Genomic DNA, 20,557 nt, shown 5'->3' with positions numbered 1-20,557 from the left:
ACTAGACGACGAATGACGGTTCCTTTAAGGGACGTCATCCAAGATGGCGTCCCTCGAATTCCGATTGGCTGATAGGATTCTATCAGCCAATCGGAATTAAGGTAGGAATTTTCTGATTGGCTGATGGAATCAGCCAATCAGAATATAGTTCAATCCGATTGGCTGATCCAATCAGCCAATCAGATTGAGCTCGCATTCTATTGGCTGATCGGAACAGCCAATAGAATGCGAGCTCAATCTGATTGGCTGATTGGATCAGCCAATCGGATTGAACTATATTCTGATTGGCTGATTCCATCAGCCAATCAGAAAATTCCTACCTTAATTCCGATTGGCTGATAGAATCCTATCAGCCAATCGGAATTCGAGGGACGCCATCTTGGATGACGTCCCTTAAAGGAACCGTCATTCGTCGTCTAGTCGTCGGAAGAAGAGGATGGATCCGCGCTGGAGGTCTTCAAGATGGAGCCGGTCGTCATCGGATGGAAGAAGATAGAAGATGCCGCTTGGAGAAGATGTTTGCCGGTCCGGATGTCCTCTTCTTGCCGGATAGGAGGAAGACTTTGGAGCACCGGATTATGGATCGCCAACCCCCGCTTGGGTTGGATGAAGATCTTGGAGCCAGGACGGATCGGTGAACCTGGTATGGTGAAGACAAGGTAGGAAGATCTTCAGGGGATTAGTGTTAGGTTTATTTAAGGGGGGTTTGGGTTAGATTAGGGGTATGTGGGTGGTGGGTTGTAATGTTGGGGGGGGGGTATTGTATGTTTTTTTTTACAGGCAAAAGAGCTGAAATTCTTGGGGCATGCCCCGCAAAGGGCCCTGTTCAGGGCTGGTAAGGTAAAAGAGCTTGTAATATTTGTATTTTAGAATAGGGTAGGGAATTTTTTATTTTGGGGGGCTTTGTTATTTTATTAGGGGGCTTAGAGTAGGTGTAATTAGTTTAAAATTGTTGTAATATTTTTCTTATGTTTGTAAATATTTTATTATTTTCTGTAACTTAGTTCTTTTTTATTTTTTGTACTTTAGATAGTTTATTTAATTGTATTTATTTGTAGCAATTGTGTTTAATTAATTTATTGATAGTGTAGTGTTAGGTTAATTGTAGGTAATTGTAGGTAGTTTATTTAATTATTTTATTGATAGGGTAGTGTTAGGTTTAATTATATCTTAGGTTAGGATTTATTTTACAGGTAAATTTGTTATTATTTTAACTAGGTAACTATTAAATAGTTCTTAACTATTTAATAGCTATTGTACCTGGTTAAAATAATTACAAAGTTGCCTGTAAAATAAATATTAATCCTAAAATAGCTATAATATAATTATAATTTATATTGTAGCTATATTAGGATTTATTTTACAGGTAAGTATTTAGCTTTAAATAGGAATCATTTATTTAATAAGAGTTAATTTATTTCGTTAGATAAAAATTATATTTAACTTAGGGGGGTGTTAGTGTTAGGGTTAGACTTAGCTTTAGGGGTTAATACATTTATTAGAATAGCGGTGAGCTCCGGTCGGCAGATTAGGGGTTAATAATTGAAGGTAGGTGTCGGCGATGTTAGGGAGGGCAGATTAGGGGGTTAATACTATTTATGATAGGGTTAGTGAGGCGGATTAGGGGTTAATAACTTTATTATAGTAGCGCTCAGGTCCGCTCGGCAGATTAGGGGTTAATAAGTGTAGGCAGGTGTCGGCGACGTTGTGGGGGGCAGATTAGGGGTTAATAAATATAACATAGGGGTCGGCGATGTTAGGGCAGCAGATTAGGGGTACATAGGGATAACGTAGGTGGCGGCGGTTTACGGAGCGGCAGATTAGGGGTTAAAAGTGTAATGCAGGGGTCAGCGATAGCGGGGGCGGCAGATTAGGGGTTAATAAGTGTAAGGTTAGGGGTGTTTAGACTCGGGGTACATGTTAGAGTGTTAGGTGCAGACGTAGGAAGTGTTTCCCCATAGGAAACAATGGGGCTGCGTTAAGAGCTGAACGCTGCTTTTTTGCAGGTGTTAGGTTTTTTTTCAGCTCAAACTGCCCCATTGTTTCCTATGGGAGAATCGTGCACGAGCACGTTTTTGATGCCGGCCGCGTCCGTAAGCAACTCTGGTATCGAGAGTTGCATTTGCGGTAAATATGCTCTACGCTCCTTTTTTGGAGCCTAACGCAGCATTTGTTTGAACTCTCGATACCAGAGTTAAATTTATGGTGCGGCCAGAAAAAAACCCGCGGAGCGTTAACAGCCCTTTTACCGCCGAACTCCAAATCTAGGCCATAGAAAACAAACACCTGTAGCAAGCCATACTTGTTTCGGGCTCCTCCCAGCCCTTGCTCACCAACTGTATGGTAATCTCCAAAGTGAGCACCTTTTAAAGGTGTACAATTACATTAACCCCTTAATTCATTTAAAGGAAAATTGCATGTCAGGTCTAGGGATCATAGATGGAGCTAACACATTCCCAATAGTTTTTGCTTTTTTTTATACAAAATTGCACCCAATCTGCAATATCTGTTTTAAGACTGGATCTTCATGCAGAATAGTTAAACATTGATTAATTATTCTGTATATCCTGTTATAATCTCTGCTGTAACCTGTTACAAACCCTGTTCTTTTCCTGTCCTTAAACTCATACTTTTTATTACTGTTTTTATTTTTGTACTTTGAGAGTGACTCTTGTGACAGACTATGTACTTTATTTAAATTAAGATCCAATACTTGTTGAGTGTAACCTTTAGCTTTTAGTCTATTACTAGTATCTATCAGATGTCTAGTGCATGTGTCCTCTTGGGTACAATTCCTCTTTGCTCTTATGAACTGTCCTTTAGGGATCGATTTCAACAGGTGTTTGGGATGGCATGAATCATATCTTAGAATGGTATTCCCTGCAGTATCTTTCCTAAACAACTCAAATTACAAACTTTTATTTGCACTGTTCACCTGTAAAGATACATCCAAGTAATTAATCCTATCAGGATCTTGTTCCAAAGTAAATTTTAAATTCATATTATTACAATCAATGTAGTTATGGAAATCTTTTACTGTTAGCTCATCTCCATTCCACACCATCAGGAGGTTGTCAATATATCTACCAAAAAATATAATGTTCTCCCTGAAGAGATTACTATCCCCAAAGACATGGAACAATTCCCAAAAGCTCAAAGAGGTTTGCATATGAGGGTGCAAATTTTGCCCCCATAGCTGTTCCACGTCTTTGGAGATAGTAATGTCCCTCAAACATAAAAAAAATATGCGTAAGCAAATACTCAATAGATTGTATCAGGAATTCTTTAAGATCCCTGTCATATTTAGAAAAATTATCCAAAAAAACTATATTGCTTTAACCCCCAAGTGGTGTGGAATGGAGGTGTACAAGGATGAGACATCAATAGCAATCAATATATATCCATCTTTCCAGTCAACCTTCTCGACTTTGTTTATCAAGGAACTGGTGTCTTGGATATATCCATACAATTCCCTTACTATTGGTTGCAGGTAAAGATCTACCAATTCTGGCAATTTCTCATTGAGAGAGTCTATTCCAGGGATTATTGGTCTGCCTGGAGCGCATTTACTATCTTTATGCAGTTTAGGCAAGTAATAAAAACTTTGTAGAACAGGATTCACCACTAGAATAGACTCTTCCAATGCCACCGAAAGCACACCTCTATGTACAAATGTATCCAACAAATCTTTCAATATTATTTGGCATCTAGTAGTAGTATCAGAGGGCAGGCGCATATAAACATCTTTATCTGAAAGTTGCCTTATTGCTTCCGCAACAAAATCAGCTCTATCAAGCACCACAATATTCCCTCCTTTATCAGATTGTCTTATTATTATGTTTTTATCATCATGAAGAAGTTTTAAAGCTATCCTCTCATCAGGTGTGAGGTTATCTTTAAATTTATGTTTGCTCTGTACTCTCTCGCTTTTATTTTTGTTATCTAACTGTCTCAGTTAGTTTTCTACTACAGATTAAAGAATTTCAAGTGATTTACCCCTTGAATCCACCAGGTAAAAGTTGCTTTTATTTTTGATACCTGAAACATCAATTATGGATTTAATAGGACCTGCTTTTATTGTGTCACTATCCAGAGGCGGTCTCCTTGCACCAATCCCATGACCCTTCCCCTCAGAACGTGTCGACACTGAAGACACGCCACAGGCAGGAGCCGGAGTCTGAGTGCTGAGGGTTTGAACCTTTATGCTCTCTCTCTCTTTATATATAAATATTTAAGAATAAATAGAACATATTCTTCTACATGAAGAACATTGAAATGTTGGGTTTAGCAATCTTGAAGAAACGTTATTGGGTTAGCATGCGAGTATGGGTGTATTTTTTTTCCAGGTTTTGCACTCTCTATGGGAGAATACGTTAATGTGGTTGTAATATTCCCATACAAACTTTTTACTATTACCTTGTAATATGAGCGCAACCCAATGTGTGGGAAAAAAAACTTTATTTAGCAAAGTTTAGGAGCAAGCAAGAGTGCAACATAGCACTCCACTCATAATCTAGCCCTTAATGGTAAAGAGCTTAGAGTGCCCTTCTTCTTGGGTCAGCTGACCTAAGCTCCTGAAGGTGCCTGGTATTAATTTATGTGGGTGAAGTCTGGCAGTAGTTCTGCATAAAGTCAACATTTAAATCACTTGGATTTCAAATTGTTAGAAACTCAGTTGCTGCCTCTCTGGAATGTTTTTTCTTCAAAATGTTTAGTTCCATGCCTTAATAAAGTTTAATTGGTTATAAATAAATGCAATCATGTTGGTCCTAACTCCAGCTATGGTCTGTGAGTCTTAATTTAATCCTGGGCTTTGGGAGGGGCCCCTATGACCTAGTTAACTTGACCTTTAATGGAAGGGTCCAAACCAAAGAGACACAATCCCCTAAATTTGTCTCCCCTTTAATGTGTTCCCAATGACTAATTTTACCTGCTGGAGTGTATTAACTAGCCTACAAATTATCAGGCTTGCAGAGAAATTTCACCTATCACTCCAATTACCTGGCCAGTATTTGGTCTTCTTATCCCAGAAATCAAGTAAAATGATAGGTTGGCAATCCCACAGCTGGGAATAACGCAAGGACCCAGATAAGGAGAATGAAAGCTAATAACCAGTCTATACAAGGTCAAAGGCTATGACAGGCGGCCAGAAGATACATAGCATCAGGATAAGTTAAACAGGTGATGTAATAGAAGCAGGAAGAACCTTATGAACGAAAAAAGGTTCTAAACAAAAATGAGGACTGAAGAGCAGAAGAACATAATATTGCCTGTGCTAATACACTAAAAGCATTGCTCTATAAAGTGTTGCAACATTTATTGGCTGAAAAATAGTTAATGGGACAGTCAACATTCTTACTAACTTAGCGGTACCTGCAAAAAAAAAGTGCAAAGGAAAGACTTAACCTTCCCCAAAACTTTCAGTTAAATATCGTGTGGTCAGGCACACTATATAAAAAAAAAAGATGGCAAGGAAAGTAAGGTAATAAATGTTTTGGGGGTTAAATCTTTAATATGCTTTTTTTCTTACAGGTAGTGCTAGGTTAATTTTAAATAATTCTGCATATAGTGCATAATTACTTAACATTAATAAGAACGTTAACTGTCCCTTTAAAGCAACATGTAAATTGCTGAATACTTTTTCTATAAACTTGTGGTTTTATTAAAAGAAAGTTTTATTTAACAGTTTAAAAATAGATGCATTTATGGGGATGAAAAAGTGAATTTAAAATATGAAATTGTGGAGGGCTAGCTGCAGCCTACTCTAAATATGCTGCTAATTAAATATGTGTTGTCTTATAAATCTACTAAATGTGCTGTATTTATCTGTACTTTTCATGCTTATAATGCTTTTTATTGCAGGGACGAGTAAAATAGTAATTTAAAACTGTTCTCTAAAAAAATAAGCTAATGTTTAATATTATTATTATTAATATTAATCGGCTAGATTATGAGTTTTGTGGTAAAAGCGGCTCGGTACTAACTTGCAAGTTATTTCCACCACTCAGCTCCCTATAGTGCTGCTATTGCAGGTTATCATAAACCTGGCGTTAGCAGGCAATATGTGAGCGTTGAGCAAAATTGAGCTCCATACCGCACTCAAATACCAGCGCTGCTTTGAACTGGTTTTACGTGCTCGTGCACAGTTTCCCCATAGACATCAATGGGGAGAGCCGGCTAAAAAAAAAGCCTAACACCTGCAATAAAGGAGCGTAAATCTCCGTAACACAGCCCCATTGATTCCTATGGGGAAAGAAAAGTTATGTTTACACCTAACACCCTAACATGAACCCTGAGTCTAAACACCCCTAATCTGCTGCCCCCGACATCGCCGACAGCTACATTACACTTATTAACCCCTAATCTGCCGCCCCAACATCGCCGACACATGCATTACACTTATTAACCCCTAATCTTCCGCCCCCAATGTCGTCGCTACCCACCTACACTTATTAACCCCTAATCTGCCGCCCCCAATGTTGCCACCACCTACCTACACTTATTATCCCTAATCTGCTGCCCCCAATGTTGCCGCCACCTACCTACACTTATTAACCCCTAATCTGCTGCCCCAATGTCGTCGCTACCTACCTACACTTATTAACCCCTAATCTGCCACCCCCAACGTCGCCACCACTATACTAAAGTTATAAACCCCTAAACCTAACCCTAAGTCTAACCCTAACACCCACTTACTTTAACATAATTAAAATAAATCTAAATAAAAATTACAATTAATACCTAAATAATTCCTATTTAAAATTAAATACTTACCTGTAAAATAAAACCTAAGCTAGATACAATATAACTAATAGTTACATTGTAGCTATCTTAGGTTTTATTTTTATTTCACAGGCAAGTTTGTATTTATTTTAACTAGGTAGACTAGTTACTAAATAGTTATTAACTATTTATTAGCTACCTACTTAAACTAAATACAAAGTTACCTGTAAAATAAAAATAAAACCTAACCTGAGTTACACTAACACCTAACCTTACACTACAATTAAATAAATTACATTAATTAAATACAATTAACTAAATTACAATAAAACCCCCACTAAATTACACAAAATAAAAAATAAATTATCAAATATTTAAACTAATTACACCTAATCTAATAGCCCTATCAAAATAAAAAAGCCCCCCCCAAAATAAAAAAACCCTAGCCTAAACTAAACTGCCAACAGCCCTTAAAAGGGCTTTTTGTGGGCCATTGCCCCAAATAAATCAGCTCTTTTACCTGTAAAAAAAATACAACCAACCCCCCAACATTAAAACCCACCAGCCACACAACCAACCCCCCAAATAAAAACCTATCTACAAAACCTAAGCTCCCCATTGCCCTGAAATGGGCATTTGGATGAGCATTGACCTTAAAATGGCATTTAGCTCTTTTTCAGCCCAAACCCTAAGCTAAAAATAAAACCCACCCAATAAACCCTTAAAAAAAGCCTAACACTAACCCCCGAAGATCCACTTACAGTTTTTGAAGACCGGACATCCATCCTCAATGAAGCGGCAGAAGTCCTCAGCAAAGCCGGCAGAAGTCTTCATCCAATCGGCTAAAGTCTTCATCCAAGCCGGCAGAAGTCTTCATCCAAGCCGGCATCTTCTATCTTCATCCATCCGGCACGGAGCGGCTCCATCTTCAAGACATCCAGCGCGGAGCATCCTCTTCAATCGACGGCTCTTCCAGAATGAAGGTTCCTTTAAGGGACGTCATCCAAGATGGTGTCCCTTGAATTTCCGATTGGCTGATAGAATTTTATTAGCCAATCCGAATTAAAGGGTAAAAAAATCATATTTTGAGCTTGCATTCCTATCTTGAGCTTGCATTCCATTGGCTGATTGGATCAGCCAATAGGATTGAAGCTCAATCCTATTGGCGGATTGCATCAGCCAATAGGATTTTTTCACCTTTAATTCCGATTGGCTGATAGAATTCTATCAGCCAATCAGAATTCAAGGGATGCCATCTTGGATGATGTCCCTTAAAGGAACCTTCATTTTTCTTTAGCCATCGTCAGAAGAGAATGCTCCGCACCGGATGTCTTGAAGATGGAGTCGCTCCGCGCCGGATGGATGAAGATAGAAGATGCCGTCTGGATGAAGACTTCTGCCGGCTTGGATGAAGACTTCTGCTGGATTTGCTGAGGACTTCTGCTGCTTCGTTGAGGATGGATGTCCGGTTTCAGGGCAATGGGGAGCTTAGGTTTTTTAGATAGGTTTTTATTTGGGGGTTGGTTGAGTGGCTGGTAAGTTTTACTGTTAGGGAGTTGTTTGTATTTTTTTTTACAGGTAAAAGAGCTGATTTCTTTGGGGCAATGCCCTGCAAAAGGCCCTTTTAAGGGCTATTGGCAGTTTAGTTTAGGCTAGGGTTTTTTTTTATTTTGGGGGGCTTTTTTATTTGTATAGGGCTATTAGATTAGGTGTAATTAGTTTAAATATTTGATAATTTATTTTTTCTTTTGTGTAATTTAGTGTTTTTTTTTCTTTTTGCAATTTAGTTAATTGTATTTAATTAATGTAATTTATTTAATTGTAGTTTAAGGTTAGGTGTTAGTGTAACTCAGGTTAGGTTTTATTTGTATTTATTTCAGCTAGGTAGGTAGTAAATAGTTAATAATTATTTAGTAACTAGTCTACCTAGTTAAAATAAATGCAAACTTGCCTGTGAAATAAAAATAAAACCTAAGCTAGCTACAATGTAACTATTAGTTATATTGTAGCTAGCTTAGGGTTTATTTTATAGGTAAGTATTTAGTTTTAAATAGGAATTATTTAGTTACTGATAGTAATTTTTATTTAGATTTATTTTAATTATATTAAAGTTAGGGGTGTTAGGGTTAGACTTAGGGTTAGGTTTAGGGGTTTATAACTTTAGTATAGTGGCGGCGATGTTAGGGACAGCAGATTAGGGGTTAATAACAGTAATGTAGGTTGCGGTGATGTTAGGGACAGCAGATTAGGGGTTAATAATATTTAACTAGTGTTTACGATGCAGGAGTGTGGCAGTTTAGGGGTTAATATGTTTATTATAGTGGTGGCGAAGCCCGGAGCGGCAGATTAGGGGTTAATAATTTTATTTTAGTGTTTGCGATGCGGAAGGGCCTCAGTTTAGGGGTTAATAGGTAGTTTATGGGTGTTAGTGTACTTTTTAGCACTTTAGTTATGAGTTTTATGTTATGGCTTTGTAACATAAAAGCCATAACTACTGACTTTCAGTTTACGGTATAGATCTTGACGGTATAGGCTGTACCGCTCACTTTTTGGCCGGAGAGGCAAACTCGTAATACCGGCGCTGTGGAAGTCCCATTGAAAAAGGACTTTTTGAAAGCTGCGGTAGTTACGTTGCGTTACGACCAAAAAAGTGTGCGGTACATATGTGCCTGCAAAAATCGTAATACCAGCGGTAGTAAAAAAAAGCCATAACGCTGCTTTTTCACTCATACCGCAAAACTCATAATCTAGCCGAATATTAGTATTCATTTTATTATTATTCATGTGCCTAATGCAGATAGTTTGCTCAAAATGGAGCTATCTTACGGCTAGATTTAGAGTTTTGTCGGTAAGGACCCACGTAGCTAACGCTGGCTTTTTTCTGGCCGCACCTTTAAAATAACTCTGGTATTGAGAGTCCACAGAATAGCTGCGTTAGGCTCCAAAAAAGGAGCGTACAGCATATTTAACGCAACTTCAACTCTCAATACCAGAGTTGCTTACGGAAGCGGCCAGCCTCAAAAACGTGCTCATGCACGATTCCCCCATAGGAAACAATGGGGCTGTCTGAGCTGAAAAAAAATACCTGCAAAAAAGCCGCGTTCAGCTCCTAACGCAGCCCCATTGTTTGCTATGGGAAAACACTTCCTACGTCTGCACCTAACACCCTAACATGTACCCCGAGTCTAAACACCCCTAACCTTACACTTATTAACCCCTATTCTGCCGCCCCGCTATCGCTGACTCCTGCATATTATTATTAACCCCTAATCTGCCGCTCCGTAAACCGCCGCTACTTACATTATCCCTATGTACCCCTAATCTGCTGCCCCTAACACCGCCGACACCTATATTATATTTATTAACCCCTAATCTGCCCCCCACAACATCGCCTCCACCTGCCTACACTTATTAACCCCTAATCTGCCGACCGGACCTGAGCGCTACTATAATAAAGTTATTAACCCCTAATCCGCCTCACTAACCCTATAATAAATAGTATTAACCCCTAATCTGCCCTCCCTAACATCGCCGACACCTAACTTAAATTATTAACCCCTAATCTGCCGACTGGAGCTCACCGCTATTCTAATAAATGTATTAACCCCTAAAGCTAAGTCTAACCCTAACACTAACACCCCCCTAAGTTAAATATAATTAAATCTAACGAAATTAATTATCTCTTATTAAATAAATTATTCCTATTTAAAGCTAAATACTTACCTGTAAAATAAATCCTAATATAGCTACACTATAAATTATAATTATATTATAGCTATTTTAGGATTAATATTTATTTTACATGTAACTTTGTAATTATTTTAACCAGGTACAATAGCTATTAAATAGTTAATAACTATTTAATAGTTGGCAGTGAGAAAGATGAGGCGCTGGAGAATTGACCCTGCTAGACTAATGTATTCCCCTCTAAGAAAACAGTGGTTGATATGTAGTGAATGTAGTCCAGCGCTAGATTAGCACAGGTAGAGTATTTAGTTAAATTCTATAATTTGAATATATTGTATTTTGTGATTGGATAAATGTTTAATGTATGTACTGCAATGTTGTTATTATATATTTATTGTAGGTAATCCTAAGTATTTATCAACATTCAGTTAATAAAAAGATATAAACAGGTATATACAACTGATATATATAAACTTGTTGTCTATTATGAGCTTCTTATCTATATATAAAAACTAATAAAACATTTGTATAATTAGACAGAAATTTAATAACTTGTTAAAAGCATACATAAAATAAAAAGGGACGTCTCCCTTATAACATCGATTTCATCAGAGAAAACAATTGAATAACTTTAGTATATATTTCCGCTATTTGATAATCAGGTACCTGTTATATAGTGTAACAAATGATAATGTCCAGAAATTGGATTAAATTAAATTAAATTAAATTAAAATTGGATCTTTAAGTTTTTTTAATCCAATTTCTGGACATTATCATTTGTTACACTATATAACAGGTACCTGATTATCAAATAGCGGAAATATATACTAAAGTTATTCAATTGTTTTCTCTGATGAAATCGATGTTATAAGGGAGACGTCCCTTTTTATTTTATGTATGCTTTTAACAAGTTATTAAATTTCTGTCTAATTATACAAATGTTTTATTAGTTTTTATATATAGATAAGAAGCTCACAATAGACAACAAGTTTATATATATATCAGTTGTATATACCTGTTTATATCTTTTTATTAACTGAATGTTGATAAATACTTAGGATTACCTACAATAAATATATAATAACAACATTGCAGTACATACATTAAACATTTATCCAATCACAAAATACAATATATTCAAATTATAGAATTTAACTAAATACTCTACCCGTGCATATCTAGCGCTGGACTACATTAACTATTTAATAGTTACCTAGTTAAAATAATAACAAAATTACCTGTAAAATAAATCCTAACCTAAGTTACAATTAAACCTAACACTACACTATCATTAAATTAATTAAATAAAATATCTACAATTACCTACAATTAAACCTAACACTACACTATCAATACATTAATTAAATACAATATCTACAAATAACTACAATGAAATAAACTAACTAAAGTACAAAAAATAAAAAAGAACTAAGTTACAAAAAATAAAAAAATATTTACAAACATAAGGAAAATCTTACAACAATTTTAAACTAATTACACCTACTCTAAGCCCCCTAATAAAATAACAAAGCCCCCTAAAATAAAAAATGCCCTACCCTATTCTAAATTACTAAAGTTCAAAGCTCTTTTACCTTACCAGCCCTGAACAGGGCCCTTTGCGGGGCATGCCCCAAGAAGTTCAGCTCTTTTGCCTGTAAAAAAAAACATACAATACCCCCCCCCCAACATTACAACCCACCACCCACATACCCCTAATCTAACCCAAACCCCCCTTAAATAAACCTAACACTAAGCCCCTGAAGATCATCCTACCTTGTCTTCACCATACCAGGTTCACCGATCCGTCCTGGCTCCAAAATCTTCATCCAACCCAAGCGGGGGCTGGCGATCCATCATCCGGCGGCTGAAGAGGTCCAGAAGAGGCTCCAAAGTCTTCATCCTATCCGGGAAGAAGAGTAGATCCGGACCGGCAACCATCATCTTCCAAGCGGCATCTTCTATCTTCATCCGATGAGGACCAGCTCCATCCTGAAGACCTCCACCGCGGACCCATCTTCATCCGGCGACGTCCAACTGAAGAATGACGGGTTCCTTTAAGGGACGTCATCCAAGATGGCGTCCCTCGAATTCCGATTGGCTGATAGGATTCTATCAGCCAATCGGAATTAAGGTAGGAATATTCTGATTGGCTGATGGAATCAGCCAATCAGAATCAAGTTCAATCCGATTGGCTGATCCAATCAGCCAATCAGATTGAGCTTGCATTCTATTGGCTGTTCCGATCATATGTGGGTGGTGGGTTGTAATGTTGGGGGGGGGTATTGTATGTTTTTTTTTACAGGCAAAAGAGCTGAACTTCTTGGGGCATGCCCCGCAAAGGGCTGGTAAGGAAAAAGAGCTTTGAACTTTAGTAATTTAGAATAAGGTAGGGCATTTTTTTTATTTTGGGGGGCTTTGTTATTTTATTAGGGGGCTTAGAGTAGGTGTAATTATTTTATTTTATTTTTTTTGAAATATTTTTTTATTGAGACAAACAAGATAAAAAAGACAGTACAAGCCCACATGGGTATGCAGAAAGAAGTTACAAACTTAAAAGTGAACTACAAGTCTTAAACATTAGTATGATAATTATTATCTTTTAGTTTACGCATACATGAGTTTATTTTTTCAGATGGGTGTAAAGGTGGGATTTTTCATGAGTGAATAAAGGGTCTCCTTTATATGTTATGAGAAGTATTATAAACATAAGTTATCGTAGCTATATCTCTGTTTTGTAAATAGATGGGCTAAACAGGCCACTGTAGAAATCTTAAATGGCTATATGGTAATAGTGTAGTCTGAGACCAGAAAATGCACTTTGGGAGGAGGGAAATTGGAATCAGAAAGCTGAATGAAGCTGTTTAATAGTGCAAGAGATCTGTGGCCATGTGAGGATATAACTAATACATATATTGTGAAAGAAGTGAAAGATTACAGCGGGCAAGAGCCGCTTGAGTAAAAAGAAAGTGGGTAAAGGACCCATAATAGGAGGGCGGGCTAAGCTATAATGGGTTGCTCTGCAGGAAATGGTGCTGGGTTAAAAGAAGAGGCAACGTGCCTGGTAAATACTCTGAATGTCTGTTTAGGGTGCAAAGAGTGGAAGCGGGGGGGCAAATAGGGTGCCGAGATGTGACGTCCCTCTGAGGAAATTTTAAAGTATCAAGTCACCTAAGTGGATCTTCAGAGAGGGAAAGATATGGGCAGCTACTGTGTGACTTTATAAAGGTCAGCTCAGGTCTATTTTACAATTTGTTAGGGGTCTCAAATGTGCTTCCTATACTGCTGCCTTCTTCATAGCATAAGGGGAGGAGGTAGAGCATATTCACAGCATTCAACCTTGAGGTCCCTGAAGCCTAAAGGGTTACTCGTGTTGGGTGGCCTATATTGCAGTATGTAAGGTCATACTGCTACTGCATTAGAATTTTTTTTTTTTTTAGGCCGTTTAATAGATCCCTGTACCATAGCTGGGGATGGGCTCATCTCAGATACAATAGGACTATGGAATACTATTTATGTCACCTAAGTGGATCTTCAGAGAGGGAAAGATATGGGCAGCTACTGTGTGACTTTATAAAGGTCAGCTCAGGTCTATTTTACAATTTGTTAGGGGTCTCAAATGTGCTTCCTATACTGCTGCCTTCTTCATAGCATAAGGGGAGGAGGTAGAGCATATTCACAGCATTCAACCTTGAGGTCCCTGAAGCCTAAAGGGTTACTCGTGTTGGGTGGCCTATATTGCAGTATGTAAGGTCATACTGCTACTGCATTAGAATTTTTTTTTTTTTTAGGCCGTTTAATAGATCCCTGTACCATAGCTGGGGATGGGCTCATCTCAAATGTGCTTCCTATACTGCTGCCTTCTTCATAGCATAAGGGGAGGAGGTAGAGCATATTCACAGCATTCAACCTTGAGGTCCCTGAAGCCTAAAGGGTTACTCGTGTTGGGTGGCCTATATTGCAGTATGTAAGGTCATACTGCTACTGCATTAGAATTTTTTTTTTTTTTAGGCCGTTTAATAGATCCCTGTACCATAGCTGGGGATGGGCTCATCTCAGATACAATAGGACTATGGAATACTATTTATGTCACCTAAGTGGATCTTCAGAGAGGGAAAGATATGGGCAGCTACTGTGTGACTTTATAAAGGTCAGCTCAGGTCTATTTTACAATTTGTTAGGGGTCTCAAATGTGCTTCCTATACTGCTGCCTTCTTCATAGCATAAGGGGAGGAGGTAGAGCATATTCACAGCATTCAACCTTGAGGTCCCTGAAGCCTAAAGGGTTACTCGTGTTGGGTGGCCTATATTGCAGTATGTAAGGTCATACTGCTACTGCATTAGAATTTTTTTTTTTTTTAGGCCGTTTAATAGATCCCTGTACCATAGCTGGGGATGGGCTCATCTCAGATACAATAGGACTATGGAATACTATTTATGCTATATGAGTTGATAGTGGGTATCTAATATGTGGGTATTATAAGAGAAGTGCATAATATAGCGTCTTGCCAAAGGAATCATATACTAGAGAAATATATGGGCATGTTACAGTGACCCTTCAGTGAAAATTTGCATAGGGTATTCAGTGGCTAACCCCTGTGAATAGTGAATTAGCTCCCTATCCCCACTTCTCCTACTTAACAAACATATTTATCCAGCCTTCTTTTATATAGCATAACAGTCGGATCATATGGGAGTCTGAACAATCCATATAAACCAAGTCTTCATACATGATGCAACATTATATATACTGCTATTCGCTAGTAGATGTAATTTATGAGTGCCATGTCTGGAAGCATTAGGTGTGCTGATACTTAGGCCTTTTCATGCATGCAAGCATAATACCCTCTATATACATTTTCACATAATGCTGAATACCAGATTACAATGTATTATCTAATTCAAACCTCCATTCACTAGTGTAGAAAACAAGGAATACATAAACAAACATTTAGAGAAACGAGAGCCCAATGGCACAACTGGAAAATATAATAGGGAATATAGTTGTACTTAATAAATAAAAGGGTAACAGCTTAACCCTTCTAAATAATTTTAAATTTAAATATTGTGGTAGCTAGGTGCTCTGTACGTATTGTATGAACAGCGAGAGGAGGTCTAAGCCTCCAGAGTATTGTACAGCTGAATAGCACTCTAATTCCCTATAACAAATGAGAAGAAGACAGAGTCCTATCTAACGGGTGACACTGGGTAAAATAAAATATAACTTTTATTAGGACTTATTAAAATGAATGGTAAGACAATACATTTAAAAACTACAAGAACTGTATTAACTTAATTCCTGGACAGGTGAATCGCTATACCAGATGGGGGTATAAAAGACAGCAGAGGCTGAAAATTGTAGGTTGGTAATAAATATCCAAGTATACACAGAGTGCACTGGTCAGCTGACCTATTTTTACATATTTATCTTAATGGAAATGGAGCCCCAAAGTGGGTATCTATACTAAAGAGTAGGTTTATCTCAATCCTATGATACTTCTAATGAATGGTATACCTACAGATAGGATATAGTGTATATATCAATTGTCCACAGACGTTAGAATAAATAATTATCTTTTAATACTATCTGGTGTTGAGAGGTGATTTATGATATATTGAGGTATATCATATACTCCTATTAGAATATAAGTATCTTAGTAAGAAATGTTGTGATTCACTTTATCAACAATGTGGCTGTTGATATTAGTGGTATCAAATTATACTCTTACCATGGTATTATCACAATAACTATATCAAAAACTGATTCATTTAAATCACAGTAATATTTTCTTACTAAATCATGTCATTATCCCACTCGGTATGTAGCGTGAAAATAATGAAATTGTCTATATGTGATTAATACTCAGTTTTGTATAGAGCCTTGGAGTTAGAAATATAGTTGCAATAATAGCTATGTAGCTTAAGATTGCCCTATAGGGAACTTAAGGTTAATACCACTTCCTATATATGATTCTGTGATTCTGTGAAACTAATAAGTTACTAGGATTGACATAGATTGTCATTAAATAACTCCTTAGGGGCAACCAAGTACCAATAAAATTGGATTTAATCCATATTTTAAGTTAAAGACCAGTAGTATTTGCTAGGATAATTATCGTTTTTAGGATAAATCAACTTGATACAATAATTTGGAATAATTTGGAAAAACCCTTTGATAAAGCCGTGTCAACGGCGAAACATGTCAGGGGAGGTGGGGAGTTGATGGGCTCCTAATTTTGTGGTTTTTAAAGTAGCAAGAACTTAACTTAAAAATTATTTAATACTTAACGTACTAGCTAACTTTAGATCCAGTAAGTGGTATTGTACCACATATAGATACACGCTTTTATGGCTGTGGCTAACTAACTGGTATGTTGTTTCACTAAGGACAGGTAGTCGAATTATTTGTTTAAAGACTCAGATATAGGTGTATTTTCTAATCAATCCACACTAACCACTGTCTACCAAGACAGCTATTCTAGTAAATGCTGCTAGATATCGATTTTCAAGTGGAGCTGGATAAGCAAATTATTGTATCAAGTTGATTTATCCTAAAAACGATAATTATCCTAGCAAATACTACTGGTCTTTAACTTAAAATATGGATTAAATCCAATTTTATTGGTACTTGGTTGCCCCTAAGGAGTTATTTAATGACAATCTATGTCAATCCTAGTAACTTATTAGTTTCACAGAATCACAGAATCATATATAGGAAGTGGTATTAACCTTAGGTTCCCTATAGGGCAATCTTAAGCTACATAGCTATTATTGCAACTATATTTCTAACTCCAAGGCTCTATACAAAACTGAGTATTAATCACATATAGACAATTTCATTATTTTCACGCTACATACCGAGTGGGATAATGACATGATTTAGTAAGAAAATATTACTGTGATTTAAATGAATCAGTTTTTGATATAGTTATTGTGATAATACCATGGTAAGAGTATAATTTGATACCACTAATATCAACAGTCACATTGTTGATAAAGTGAATCACAACATTTCTTACTAAGATACTTATATTCTAATAGGAGTATATGATATACCTCAATATATCATAAATCACCTCTCAACACCAGATAGTATTAAAAGATACTTATTTATTCTAACGTCTGTGGACAATTGATATATACACTATATCCTATCTGTAGGTATACCATTCATTAGAAGTATCATAGGATTGAGATAAACCTACTTTTTAGTATAGATACCCACTTTGGGGCTCCATTTCCATTAAGATAAATATGTAAAAATAGGTCAGCTGACCAGTGCACTCTGTGTATACTTGGATATTTATTACCAACCTACAATTTTCAGCCTCTGCTGTCTTTTATACCCCCATCTGGTATAGCGATTCACCTGTCCAGGAATTAAGTTAATACAGTTCTTGTAGTTTTTAAATGTATTGTCTTACCATTCATTTTAATAAGTCCTAATAAAAGTTATATTTTATTTTACCCAGTGTCACCCGTTAGATAGGACTCTGTCTTCTTCTCATTTGTTATAGGGAATTAGAGTGCTATTCAGCTGTACAATACTCTGGAGGCTTAGACCTCCTCTCGCTGTATAAACAAACATTTACCTGTGATAGTGAGAGCTGGGTCATATTGTGTTAACTAAGCTAGTGTATCAGTAATAATGAGCCAGGAAATACTAATGTTTACTAATGGATGTTTTAGCTGAAGGTCTTTTCTAACAATGCTAGATATGTGAACTTTTAAACCCCTACACTCACATATGCCTAGTAGACATCTTAAACATCTGTGTTCAAATCAGGCGGTTCTGCTACATTAAGCAACCCAGCTCAAACCTTCTGGCAAAAATTGTAAAGTTTTATATATAATTTTTTGTGTCGCAGGAAAAATAACCAAGAGAGGGGGAATATTATCTTATGTTTCAGCTTAATAGCGTCATGTAGATAAACTTTCCAGGTTAAAGACACCCTGGCAAAGCTAGGTAAACTGGAGTAGAGAGTTCAGTGTGGGGAGCCATATTCCAGTCCAATTTCCAGTATTTTCACCCAGTGGGTGGGAGTGGGGCCATTAGTAAAGGAAAGCTAGTTAGCCTACCCCTATCTCGTCCACCTCATCTCCTACTGGTGTCCTGGGTTCCGGTAACATCCTCTCTGTTGAGCCTCCCATAGCGGTATGAACGTAGTAAACTGCAAGGCTGCTAGATGTCAGGCTGATCTCTGCTGCTACGCTACTAAAATCAAACAGCGTGCGCAGCAGTCTTCCCAGTCTCTTGTTAAGGTCTCTCTGAGGATCTTTATCTGGCTCTATTCCAGAGACATTCTCCCTCAGCCACCTCTTGCTACCTCCTTGTGCAGATCGCGGAGTAAAAGGATCATACCCGGTGTCGGGTTCTACGGCGGATGATGACAGATCTGCGGGAGCTCCATGTGGCCTGCGCTCGGGCCCGACTATGCTCTCCACTGGCGACTCATCCTCCTGTAGGTGGAAAACATTTATTTGCTGCGCCCGCAGGTTCTGGGGCTCGCGGTCTTCTGTGTCATGGGTAGGCTGTATTTCTGGCTCCTGTTGTTGCTCGTTAGTGGGACACAGAAGGGGAGCATAAATTGCCAATATGCTGAGGAGGTCTTGTTTCATGTCTTTAAAGGCTGCATCTAGCTTGTTACTAAACCCCTCCATGTCTGTGAGCGTGGTCTTGCAAGCCGTCTTAGTAGGAGGGAGAATAGGGGTGGATGCCACTCCACAGAGATTTTGGAAAGACAGATGGACTATGTCCCGAGGAAAGGGAAATGGCTGCTTACAAGTAGCTTCAGCTCTAGGCGATTTACCAGCAAGGCTGTGTTATTAGTTAGCTCTGGTGTCTCCAGTCTCCAGTCCCGTTAGTAAAACGTTGGTCAACCAGTTGGGAAGTCATTTTTCACAAGATATAAGAGTGGAATCTATGCAGAGCTCTAGAGATGTGCGACCATGCTGTTGCAAGGCTAGCTCCGCCCCCAGGTGTAATTATTTTAAAATTGTAATATTTTTCTAATGTTTGTAAATATTTTTTTATTTTTTGTAACTTAGTTCTTTTTTATTTTTTGTACTTTAGTTAGTTTATTTCATTGTAGTTATTTGTAGGTATTGTATTTAATTAATTTATTGATAGTGTAGTGTTAGGTTTAATTGTATTTATTTGTAGGTATTGTATTTAATTTATTTATTGATAGTGTAGTGTTAGGTTTAATTGTAGGTAATTGTAGGTATTTTATTTAATTAATTTATTGATAGTGTAGTGTTAGGTTTAATTGTAACTTAGGTTAGGATTTATTTTACAGGTAATTTTGTAATTATTTTAACTATTTTAGCTATTAAATAGTTCTTAACTATTTAATAGCTATTGTACCTGGTTAAAATAAATACAAAGTTACCTGTAAAATAAATATAAATCCTAAAATAGCTATAATATAATTATAATTTATGTTGTAGCTATATTAGGATTTATTTTACAGGTAAGTATTTAGCTTTAAATAGGAATAATTTATTTAATAAGAGTTAATTAATTTCGTTAGATTAAAATTATATTTAATTTAGGGGGGTGTTAGTGTTAGGGTTAGACTTAGCTTTAGGGGTAAATACATTTATTAGAATAGCGGCGATATTCGGTCGGCAGATTAGGGGTTAATGTTTGAAGTTAGGTGTCGGCGATGTTAGGGAGGGCAGGTTAGGGGTTAAAAAATATAATATAGGGGTCGGCAGTGTTAGGGGCAGCAGATTAGGGGTACATAGCTATAATGTAGGTGGCGGCTCTTTGCGGTCGGCAGATTAGGGGTTAATTATTGTAGGTAGGTGGCGGCGACGTTGTGGGGGGCAGGTTAGGGGTTAATAAATATAATATAGGGGTCGGCGATGTTAGGGCAGCAGATTAGGGGTACATAGCTATAATGTAGCTGGCGGCGGCGTGCGGACGGCAGATTAGGGGTTAATAAGTGTAGGTAGCTGGCGGCGACGTTGTGGGGGGCAGATTAGGGGTTAATAAATATAATATAGGGGTCGGCGGTGTTAGGGGCAGCAGATTAGGGGTACATAAGGATAACGTAGGTGGCGGTCGGCAGATTAGGGGTTAAAAAAATGTAATCGAGTTGCAGCGATGTGGGGGGACCTCGGTTTAGGGGTACATAGGTAGTTT

Source organism: Bombina bombina, chromosome 4 (genome assembly GCF_027579735.1).
Source record: "Bombina bombina isolate aBomBom1 chromosome 4, aBomBom1.pri, whole genome shotgun sequence".
Taxonomy (NCBI): domain Eukaryota; kingdom Metazoa; phylum Chordata; class Amphibia; order Anura; family Bombinatoridae; genus Bombina; species Bombina bombina.
This window is presented reverse-complemented; position numbering follows the sequence as displayed.